Below are 12,715 nucleotides of genomic sequence, written 5' to 3'. Positions count from 1 at the left end.
ACTTTTATAATAAAATCCAAACCTACCATTTTACCATGGCACACTGTCTGAAAAGACAAGTTTTTTTATTATTTTATTGAGCTATACATTTTTCTCTGCTTCCCTTCCTTCCTTTTCCCTCCCCTTCAACCCTCTTCCATGGTCCCCATGCTCCCAACTTAGGAGATCTTGTCTTTTTCTACTTCCCATGTAGATTAGATCCATGTATGTACCTCTTAGGATCCTATTTGTTGTCTAGGTTCTCTGGGATTATAAATTTCAGGCTGGTTTTCTTTGATTTATGTCTAAATGCCACTTATGAGTGAGTACATATGATATTTGTCTTTCTGAGTCTTTGTTACCTCACTCAAAATGATGTTTTCTCCATCCATCTATTTGCCTACAAATTTCAAAATGTCATTATTGCTTTCTGCTGTGTAGTACTCCATTGTGTAAATGTACCACATTTTCCTTATCCATTCTTTGGTCAAGGGGCATTTGGGTTGTTTCCAGGTTCTGACTATGACAAACAATGCTGCTATGAACATTGTGGTTCAATTGACCATCCTTTGAGTATATACCTAAAAGTGGTATTGCTGCATTCAGAGGCATTAGTGAATTAAAGACATATATAGAATAAAAGAAAAATGTCATTAATTCTTTATGTGATAGATACCGTATATTATAAATGGTTAGGTTATATCTATTACATTTATTCTGTGAGATAGTAAGTTTAAGATATCTATCATACTTAAATCTCAAACAACAGGATACACTTGAGAAATCTGGCTTATTGTCTAAATTAAATAATACTGGAAGATTTGTTTGAATAATATTCCCAGGGTGAGAACAAAACTCTTGAGAACCCAATCTAGTTAGGGGCAATGTTTCTAAAAGCAGAAAAATTTCAATAATCGCTAAATATCTGTAAAACTCATTATACTTAATGGTGCAAATACAAACTGTTTTTTATTGTTATTATAACCTTCTATTGACATCATTATATAACTGTATCAAATGTTGTTTATTATATCAGAAGAGATTGATTGCAATTTCCATCTAACCCAATTTTCAAAACAGTATATGTTCACTTTGGAAATTTGCAATTGGACAGGAAAGGATAAAGTCAACAATTAAAGGGATACTTATAATCCTATTTAGTTATAATCATCTCAATTTTATTTACATTTGTATATTTACATAGGTATCTCTGCATATGTATATTTATATGAATTTGTCTTTTTTCCAAAGCCAACTGTATCCAGTTTTATTAAAAACACTTTCCACAAACAATGATAGTTTTCCAGATGAGATACGAGCAGACAGTCGCTAACTGTATACAAGAATTTCCGTACTCTCTTCTTCTGATTCTACCAACATCAGAAAACCGCTGAAAAACCCGATGAGCCTTCTTTCAGTGCTCTGAAAAGCTGGAGAGCATAGAGTGAGGGCCGACAATTCACATTGCAGATGTTGTTTAGCAACCTTTCACAAACTGACCCTGACTTTCAGGACATCAAAAGAAAATGGCAGAATTATCAATCTGAAGATCCACAGTCTTCTATAAAAGGAGCCACTGCTCTTTTGAGGACACTCAGTGATGTCACTGCAAAGTCCAGATTGCCCAATAGGATGGCAGAACCAATTTGGGGGATCATGTTCCAACAGGTCTCTTGTCTTAATGATATAAAAATGAATTTCATTTTCCCACACAAGGCATGTTGTGCCATGATGGCCGTGTATGTCAGCACCAGGATGTGTCTCCTGAGAGCCAAGAAGAATCTTTCAAAATTATCAGGGAACGATGTTTTCCATCAAACATCATCAATCCAATTTGGGAGACATTGTTAGTGGCACATGTCCGCCCACGCCCCACCTAAACAATGAAGTGTTCTGTGTGCTAACATGATAGTTTACAAGAAGTAAAACAAAATTCTGCATTTTTATAAAACTTGGTAAAAATAGTATTACAAACTATACAGATAACAGAAGCACACATCAAAAATGCCCACATTTCTCCTGACATCTCCAGGTCCTTCGCCTTTTTGTGCTCTCCATTTTCTGCAAGATTGTTTGCATCCTCACCTGCATCGTCTTTCCCCTTTCTCCCCTTGGGTACTTTCTCTCCCTTCTTCGCAGGAGCCTTTTTAGGCTAACACTCTGGCTTGAAGGGGCAGGCTTAGCAGACAGCCTTGTCTGCGGTTTGGGCTTCACCTTGACTTTGTCTCCTTTAGAATCCCTTCCAGCGTTTCTTTTGGGCATGGGGCGGCCGCGGGGGGGCCCCAGCAATGCAGCAGTGCACGTGTTTGGTCCGTCCAGGGTCGTCTCGCTGTTTCTTCACACTGCTTCATACTTATGTCTTAATAGAACAGTTTTGTGAAGTTGTGAACATTTTGGTGATGTACGAGAAGGCATTCTCAGATTGCGTGTCATTTCAAATCTTGTGGTTTTGCATTCTGTCTTTCTAACTGTGAGATCTTGATAAGTCCAGCATATCCTAAGTCCCTGCCTATTAATCAGGAGAGTGCTAAAATAGCAGTAAGTCTATCTCATCAACGTATACAGGTGATCCACAGAAACATCAAATTTGTCCCCCCTTTTTTTTTTTTGTCTTTTAGGTTTTTCAAGACAGTGTAGTCCTGCCTGAATTTCCTGGAACTAGCTCTCTGCAGACCAGGTTAGCCTCAAACATTGAGATCTCCTGCCTCTGCCTCCTGAGTACTGGGTTAAATTTGTTTTAATGGCAGCTTGCTTGGTTGTCAACTGTTAGATGTGTCATTTCAACAAATAGGCCGTTTCCTACAGAATTCTCAGAGGAAACAGATACATGGTCGTGTGTTTTAGAAAGTGTGTGATACTTTGTTACTAAAACTCTTTATATAAAGCAATTAGACCATGAAGGGAGAACTTCCCAGGAAGTATGAAGGACATTCAATGAAGTATGCAGGTAAAAACAAACTACACTTAGAAAGTAGTTTATGAAAAAATTTGCACAATGTATCGATCTGCTTAAGTGACATTCTTCTTTGTGATATCTGCTTCCCATAGATATTCTCTGTTGCCTGTCTCCACGAAAGAGATCATAACGTTCATCTTTCTAATTTATGTTTCCAAAGTGAGATCAAGGTTTTGAACTGGTTACTAGATTTGTGGATAAAAAGGTAACAGGTTAATGAAGCATGAAACAGTGTTCAAATTGTCATTCCTAGTCTAACACTGAAGTTAATATTTTACCGACTCTCGTGTTTTTCCTGTTCATGCTTACCGAATCCCTTAAATCTCATGATTCCAAGAAATTAATTAACTGGGTTACTATGTGTAGGCATGTCATTTCTGAGAATTAATGTTTCTATAATGATATCTATGTCATTTGTTGCATTGACTAATATTAAGGGACAAGGTTGAACCACAAGATTTAGTTAATTTTTAAACATCTAAATCATCTATTATAGATGTGGGAACTTGAAGCTTCTCAAAGGTCAAATGGTAAAATTCCCATGGAAGATTATGGGTGGATTTTGTAAGTATCACACGATGTTTCTCAATTTTTTCCTTTTCTATAAAGTTTTCATTGAGCATGTAATTCACAAGCACATGACCTTGACTGCCTTCTACACCTTGTTCTTCGGTCATGAATGTTTACAGTGTTATAGGCTCATCCTCTCTCAGGTTCCCTTTCTCATGGATTATTTCATCATAGAATACTGCATCCTTATGTCAATCATATCATCTTTCATTCAAAGGCTCAAACAGGGAAGTACGTTTACTGTCTAAATATAGTTTTGGTTTTTAGTGCCTTGAAAATATCTAGAAGGTTAATTTGAATCACCATGATCAAACAGTCAAAACTATCTGAAACCAATATTGAGCAGATAAGAGATCCCAAGAATTAGAGTATTGATTCCCATTTCGCCTCTTTTTTCCTAGAATATCTCTGGTAGTTTTTCTTCTAATTTATATACTGACAGAAATACTTTATTTTTCTTTGTATTCTGAATGTGTTTCCTCACCTACAAGAGTATTATAAATACTTGTTCAATATGGAAACAAGAAAATAAATTACTAAATCAACTTTTACCTTGAATGAGGAATTGTTTGGATATCCTGATAGATGGTACTTAATGTATTTAAACTCAGAGTCAGGAATCTCCCTATTACATATTTTATGCATTGTCCCTTAGAGCACTGAGTCCTATTTCCTTATTGTCTGGAGATTGGGGAAGGGAGGTAATTGCATTTTGAGTTAATTTTATTATATCATTCATTTCAAGATGTCGAGAAAATTAAATTACTTAAGTGCTGACAAGCTGGTTCTAAGGGCACTTTGCATCAAGGTTGTTGATCTGGATTTAATCCCTTCTATCATGTGGTAGGAGGAAGACACCGACTTCTCAATGCTATCCTCTACATGCACTGTACACCATAATGATTTTGCACTCCCTCCTCCCCATAAACACTCTCTCTCTCTCTCTCTCTCTCTCTCTCTCTCTGTCTCTCTGCCTCTCTCTCTCTCTCTGTCTCTCTCTCTCTCTCTCTCTCTCTCTCTCTCTCTCTCTCTCTCACACACACACACACACACACACACACACACACACACACACCCCACAGGCAAACAAATCAATGTAAAACATTTCAGAAGACATTCTTGTTAGTTTGAGGCTCATGTTTCCTGCTCGGTATCTGGCATTCAATGGTGAATTGATTGTTTCTTCTCAGTCATTCAGTTACTTAGAAATGAAGGTTTTTTTTTTTTAAACAAATATATTTGGACCACATGTTTGTACAAGTATTTTTAATAGATATTTTATTTGACTTCATAATAAAAAGAAACAGTAGGTATCTTTAATCATTAAAATTTACAAGCAAGTCCCTCATGTTCAAGTCACCTGGGGCTGTGTTGCAGGAGACCATTCAGTGAGAGATCACAATCAGAGCCAGACATTCTTTCCTACCTGCTGTTTTGTTAGGTTAAGATATTTTTATTTTGCAGAAAAGACTTATGGACAGTAGAGCATTGTAGTTTAAGATGTTTCTTTTAAAATTTTATTTCCACACTTAAATGAAAAAAAGATTGCACTTAGAATTTAAAATGTTTATTTTCTGAGATTTGTGATCCTTTCAAAATGCAATGATATGAGGAGCAATATGATGTCTAAAAGCCTCTTTTCTCCACTTTCATATACAAGAAGGTTCTTTCCATGGACCTTTAAGTTCTACCAAGTCATTTGAACTTTCTCAAGCTTTCCAAAACTAAGAAGTCCAGACTTAGTGCTGTATACTTTGTTTTTTCTTTCTCATCACTGACAGTATTTTGATTTATCTGAGACCTTCACTACTGGACATACTGAGGTGTGACTCCAGTTAATCCAAGTTTGACTTTTCTCCACCCCTATGTTGTTATTGTCTTCTAAAATTATATGTACAGTTATTGCCTTTTTATACCATGTTTCTAAGTTCAGAAATATCATGGGCTAGTTAACTTTAGGTAAGCTATCTTTGTTCTCATTTCAAGAGTATGTTGGAATTAGATCATTTAATATAAAAATATGTAATTATTTTTTGTTAATATAAAAAAGAAAATTTGATAAATACATTAGATAAAGCAATTTATGGATGTTGGTAACTATGTATCAGATTTTATCCCTTTTTACTTTTTTTTTTTACTTTTTGACAGAGAGAGTATTTAAAAATTAGTCAATGATAGTTGTTTTCAGATTCAGTAAAACCAATCACATTCAAGGAAGTCAACTTTGGGAGGAATATTATACAGGGGTCAGTAAACCTGGGAAATTCTTATACCACAAGAACTTTACAGGCATTAATACTGTTAGAGAAAAGAGTGGCTACAAAAAAACAGCCTTTGGTAGGGAGAAAGAGGCATCAACTCAGAGAAAGGACCCAGCGAGCTATATAATTTATCTCATTCTTTTCCCTCCCCACAATCTATGGGGATTCCTATTTCTGAACCCTACCGATGTTACACAATGAAAGAGCACCTTCTTTTATGCCCATGAGTGACTCGAAGGGGAAATCCCAGTGTTTTCCGAAAAGGCTTTGAAGAGAATAGAAAGTAGAAAATGAATAATTAGCACAGCACTTTCTGCTTCAGCTCCCATTCCTGATGAGTCATCATGCCTAATTTGAATAATAGTTACTTTTCCCATTACCTGGACCATTTCATTTTACCTCTTCCAGTACCTCAGTTGAGTGATGTTTTACAGGGGCGGAACTGATCCTAAATGTACTATAACTGTTGCGGGAGGTCCTCCAACCAATAGCTGCTGAGATACCAGCCCATTGGGGCGTGGTCTCTCTCCCTTTAAAAAAGCGGCTACTTCCCTCCACTCTCTCTCTTCACTTCCTGCTCTGCTGGCGACTAGACTCCCTTCCTGGTTGCGCAGAAAGCTGTTGTCTGGGACGGTGATCTGTAAGTTTTTTCCTCTTTAAATAAATACCACCCTATTAATCACAATTTCAAACTGGTGTGGCATTGTTCGTGACTTACGCCTTCATATAACCATTGTCCCATTTTAATAATGTGTTGTTATTATCTCTACTGCCTAGAAATCTTGGTAGGAATGTAACAAGAAGCACTTGAGGAAGTCTCTTTGGTTGTATTAATAGATTTACTTGTTCCAGTGGGGTAGCAGGAATTCAGTCTCACTGTACCTTGAGTCATATGAGGAAGAATGCCCTAGCCTTTAATGAAACAGAATATGTGTGATCTGGTGGACATACTGCTTTATTAGGGGATGTGCCCTCAGAGCTGTGGTTGTCAGAAGTAAAAATACCAGCGAATTATTGTGGGAGTTGTAAGAAGACTTCATTTTTGTGATCATAATGATGTTCCTTGTCTGATAACTCCTGATTATATTAGAAATATAACATAATATAGTAATTAATAAATTCTGTATTGCAGGCTACTTTGCTACTTAAAACATTCTATAAGATACAATTATAACATGGAAGATTGCTTATTCCACTTTGTTAGTCACCTGAAGCTTTAGTTGATCATGATGTTACTATATCAAGTTTGTCGCACTCTTACCTTATGGGATCACAATAAGATCAATAAAATTTCTGGTGATTATCCAATTGCTGTACTTTCTATGTTTTAGATGTGTCCCATTTTGGGAGATGATATTTGAGTTTCAAAGTTGATGGAGGAAGTAAACAAAAGATATCTTCTCAGAGGCAGTATATAGCAAGAAAAATGAGGATCAGATTGATAAAGACCAATTAAAGATAATGGGGCACATGAGAACGTTTTACTGGTTGGCAGTTTATAAACGACACTGAATTTAATTATTCTCTCAATATTATCACTATTAAAACAGTTTGGTTTATTGTTAAAAAGCAAATGTTAACAAAGAGGTAAATAATAATAGGTTAACTAAGATATCCTAGGAGCAATTTTCTTAGTTACTTTTCTATTGCTGTGACCAAAGAAATTCATAAAAGAACTTATTTGAGGGTTTGCTTACTGTTTCAGAGGATTGAGTTCATGACCAGCATGGCAGAGAACATGACAGCAAGCAATCAGATATGGTACCGAGGCAATAACTGAGAGCTTACATATTGAGACAACAACCAGGAGGTAGAAAGGTAGAGCTGAATGTTGGGGCTTTTGAACGCTCAAACCCCACTCTCAATGACAGACCTATTTCCACAAAGCCACACCTCCAAATCCTTGCCAAACTATTCCATGAACTGGGGGCAAATCACTGAAATGTATGAGGCTATGTGGACTATTACTATTCAAACCTCCACAGTAACTAATAAGTAACATAGTAATAATATGGATTTGGGTATAAAAGTAGTTGCATTAAATTGTATCCAAAGACTATAGACCAAGAGTTTCCATATACTAATCAAAGAAATCTGATATTCAGTCATCTGAACATCTACCTCATGACATGAACTATATAAGATACCAAGTATAGAGGAATGAAAAGTGAAGGTACCAATAGTCTCACTACTTAAAAGACACTCAAATTAGTAGTTACTCCTATGTACCAAGGAAGAAGAAAAATTATTCAGTGTTCCTAAATGAGAAGGGAGAAAGAAATAGATCTAGAAAAATTTTACAAAATATTGTACTCTGAGTATTATCTAAACATACACCGGAATATGAAAGTATTATCTAAACATACAATAGAGTAAGCAAGAAAGAGTAGAACTAAGGATAAGAGTACCAATAGAGAAGAATGACATATTTAGGTAATAGTTCAGTATAGCTGTCAGAGAGCATGTAAGGACAGATAGAATATCAGGTACTGAAAACACAGGAGACAGAAGGCCAGTGCAATTGACTTCTGTTGTTCTTTCCATTACAATGTACAAATAACTGGCATATGGAGGTTCATGGAATCTGGACCTTTGAGAATTTGGGAAACCATGGACAATTTCTCCCCTGTCTAATTTAGCATCACTTGGTACAGGCTAGATTCAGGTAAGAAGAAAGTCTTGATAAGGGGATTGTCTAGATCAAATTATCGCGGGGACATGTCTATGTGTGCTATCTTGATTGTTATAGTGTAAGAAGTTCTCTGTGGGCAGTACCATTCCTGGGAAGATGGTCATGGGCTATACAGAAAAGCTGGGAGAGTGTGAGATGGGGAACCAGCAAGCAGTATTCCTCCACTGTTTCTACTTCACGTTCTTGCTTGAGTTCCTGCTATGCCTTCCCTAAATGAAGGACTGTGACCATGAGTTGTAAGACTTATAAATCCGTGTGCTCTAAGTTGTTCTGGTCAGAGTATTTTCTCAAAGCAACAGGAATTATACCTAGAAATCCTTCTATTGCACATTGTAACAGCAAACGTTTTGACTATGAGATTAAAAATTATATGATAGTCAGCCCCTTATCATTAAAAAATGAAGTCACCTGGGCCTCTCTAAAAATTATATGTATAAATCATCCAGGTTTCTGAAAGTCTAGATGTATTTTCATGATGCTTTCTAAATCACACACACACGTATATCTATCTATGTATGATTATATTACGTGGCAAAGGGAAATTCAATTTATGTAAATTACTTTAATTTATTAGGTTATGAAGAATCCCACTATTTTTTTTCCAAGTCTTCTACACTCCTAACTTTATTCTATCATAAATACTAAGGTCCAGGAAGCAAAAAACTAAATTGTGTCATATTTGGAAGGACATGTGAAAATTGTTCTTCATTTTTTATATTTTTATTTGACAAGAGGATCAGTAGAGTCCCCAGGGCCCAATTCTGAGACATTTGGCCACAGTTTCATTCCTAAAGTGAGCTTGAGAACAAACAGTTCAAGTACATACATGACATAGTCCTAGTCTTTTCTTTTTCTTCTTGTTTCGGCAAGGTTGCATAAATGTTTTCAGCAACTGTTATATTTTCCTGTTTTATTTTTTTCTAATACTGCTGGTAATAGAATATGCATACTTATTCTCTGATTTAATTTCTTTTGCATAAAAATGCATTTTGTGCAGAGACAGAGCAGAACTGACATATAAGAATAAAAATAAATATAAATACCACTGTGGTCTGAGAGCTATGACTCAAGTTTTCTTATTTATTTACACTCTATTACCTGAATTAAGAACTAAAAATATTGTGGCATGAATCACTTGTATGCATGTCCATGTACCCTAAGTATGTTCATATGTACTAGCGGAATCCATGCATTCTTAATCAGATTTACTTTTAAAGTGTGAGTAAAATCAAGAGGATTTTCAGCTCAAACATGACATGCATCAGGAGCAGTTCTCAAAACAAAAAAATGATGTTATTCATTGATTTTCCCTTTTGAACTTGGACATTTTATGTAACAACTGAGCTTCCCAACCTTCTCCCTTGTGAATGGTGGTTGCACTGTCTAGAGAAGTCTGAGAGATGAAAAATGACATTTGATTCTTTTAATGAAGTTTCAATAATACTTCTTTTTCATGCCCAATTTTGCAGAGAACACAGAATTGTTCTATAACTGTTTCCAGAAAAAAGTAATATATTTATTTTAAAAAAGAAGGGGGGAGTAGAAATAAACATTTCAGAAGAAAATATCTGATTTTAATTATTCTTAGGAAAAAAATCTTGTATCAGTAAATAAAATATCTCTGCATATGTACAACAAATGTCATCTAGAATTCCAGAGTATGATTTCCCTGTATATACAATTTCATTTAACAATGTCTTAGTATTCTGACAGTATATAAAATTACAAGTCTCCAAGATTATATTAAAAATATTATGAATATCATCCATGATTCTATTATTTTTCTATTAAATATTGTAATACTCAGGTCTTCTTTCCCAATTATAATTCCTATGAAATATATCAGTTTAAGGAAATCATATACACCCTAAATCTAATAACATATTTTAGCTGACATAAATTGGCTTAAGGAAATACTTGTGATAAAAATACATACTTAAATAAATTAATACATTTCCACTTCAAATACTTTTTACATCCTGGACACCAAGCGAGGCCAAGTTAAAACTTGAGTATGTTTCAATATCTCCAATATTACTTTAATACAATAGTGTACATGTTACTTCAAGGCCTTTAATAGTAATTGAATCACCAGGGAACAATGATTGGTAAAGTACAGAAGTTGGAGAATGGTACTCAATATTTCTATTGGGTCATTTAAATGGCTTTGGACTCAGATCAACCCATTTGCTGTCAGTGTGGAACTTGTGAATTCAGTCTTATAGATAGTTGCAACAGAGAGTCTAGGAAGGGATGAGGGATGAGGGGAGGGAATGGGGGGACACATGATGAAGATGGAGAGAAGGGGAGCAGGAAAGAAGTGAGGGAGATAAAGAGAGAGAGAAGAAAGAGAGAGAAAGGAGGAGGAGGAGGAGGAGGAGGAGGAGGAGGAAAAGAAGGAGGAGGAGGAGGAGGAGGAGGAGGAGGAGGAGGAGGAGGAGGAGAGAACCTCTTTGCATTTTATTGCATTTATTGTAGAGAAGGAGAATTTGGCAAAGGAGGGTTGATTTCCTCTGCTTTGTTACTGCTTCTGGAATGTTGGGGGAGCTGGCAGTCATGGTTACAACCTGTTTATGCGTCAGTGCTCAGATTTCTAGACTACTCCCTTGTAGAGCATTCAGTATCACTGTTCCAAGAGGGAAAGAAGGACTTTGAGCAAGGTCTGGTTGTTTCCAGGTACCTTTTGATTTTATTTTTAAATTTGTAATAGTTTTCATCATTGCATATTTTTACATATCTGTAATACTTAGTGTAGTTTCTCCTCTTCATGTCTAGGGTCTGATGTAGCACTGAAGGAGGACCCCATACTCAAATAGTATGTAAGAGCAAAGAGCATCTATTATACCAGCACACACAGGGTCGTTCACTTGGACAAAAGGGTGATGGCCCTGACAGGAGTGTGCAGGCTCCTTTTTTAAAATTTATCATTTCCTTAAACGTTATTTTACATACCAACCACAGATTCCCCTTCCTCCTACCCTCCCATTCTTTCCATGCCTCCGCCCTTTTCCACTCCTCCTCCATCTCCATTCAGATAAGTTAAGGACTCCCATGGGAATCATGATGAGTTAGGATCAAGCTCCTCCCCCCTGTATCAAGGCTGAACAAGAAATCCTAGGATAGGAATAGGTTCCAAAAAGCCAGCTCATGCATCAGGGACAGGTCCTGGTCACATTGCTAGGGGCCCCACAATAGACCAAGCGACACAACTGTGACAAGATGCAAAGGGCTTTGGTTAGTCCCCTACAAGCTCCCTAACTGTCTGCCCAGAGTCTGTGAGTTTCCACAAGCTCAAGTCTGCTTCTCTGTGGGTTTTCCCATTATGATCTTGATGCCCCTTTGCTTATAAAATATACACTCTATCTTCAACTGTACTCCTGGATCTCAGTTCAGTGCTTGGCTATGGATCTCTGTATCTGCTTCCATCAGTTACTAGAAGAAGGTTTTATGATAATAATTAGGGTAGTCACAAATTTGATTATAGGGGAAGGCCAATTCAGATACCCTTTCAAGTATTAGTCTTAAGGAATAATAAAAAGTCTTAGTTGGGGTTATCCTTGTGGGTTTCTGGGTGTTTCCCTGGCACCAGGTTTTCCCCTAACCTCATAATAGCTTCTCTATCAAGGTATGTCTTACATTACTCTCCCCATCGGTCCCACCCTGAACTAGACTATTTTGATCCCTCATGTTCCCATTTCCCCATCCCATCCCCTCTTCGACCCCCTCCTGCACACTGCCAGTTTACCCAGGATATCTCATCTATTTTCTCTTCATAGGGGGATCCATGGGTTCCTCATAGGGTCCTCCTTGATACCTTGCTTCTCTTGGTCTGAGGACTCGTTATCTTTTGCTTTATATCTAACATCCACTTATGATTAAGTACATACCATGTTTGTCTTTCTGTGTCTGGGTTACCTCACTCAGGATGATTTTTTTATAGTTCCATCCATTTGCCATGTGCAGGCTCCTTTTAAATAGCTAAAGGGAGTTTCAGAGATGGTTAGGTCATCTCACACATGACTGGTTAAGCAAGCAGCAGTTACATTAGTATACTTTTAATTGGCTGAGGTTTAGTCTCATCATTTTTGGACATGCTTGTACAAGCTTGGGTAAGTCTGGACATGTCAGAAAGGGGCTGTAGGATGTGTTCTTGAGACATTGTGAGGCTGATTTAGGCCTTGTGTTTGTTCTTTCCCTCATCCCTGAATGTAAGGGTATTGTGGATCAATATCCCTTTCTTGGGAGAGACACCTGTTT

At 36.7% G+C, this 12,715-nt stretch overlaps 1 long non-coding RNA gene across 1 annotated transcript; it reads left to right on the top strand.

The window, feature by feature from the left end:
* Positions 1–2,664: 2,664 nt before the first annotated feature.
* LOC126499514 (uncharacterized) lies at positions 2,665–3,499 on the top strand. The gene is made up of 3 exons (XR_007591091.1): positions 2,665–2,926; positions 3,028–3,140; positions 3,432–3,499. It is a non-coding gene; the product is annotated as an uncharacterized lncRNA (long non-coding RNA).
* The last annotated feature ends 9,216 nt before the right edge of the window (positions 3,500–12,715 follow it).

The sequence above is a fragment of the Alexandromys fortis genome, unplaced genomic scaffold (genome assembly GCF_014885135.2).
Source record: "Alexandromys fortis isolate MF-2015 unplaced genomic scaffold, M_Fortis_MF-2015_v1.1 scaffold_11, whole genome shotgun sequence".
NCBI lineage: Eukaryota > Metazoa > Chordata > Mammalia > Rodentia > Cricetidae > Alexandromys > Alexandromys fortis.
This window is presented reverse-complemented; position numbering and strand designations above follow the sequence as displayed.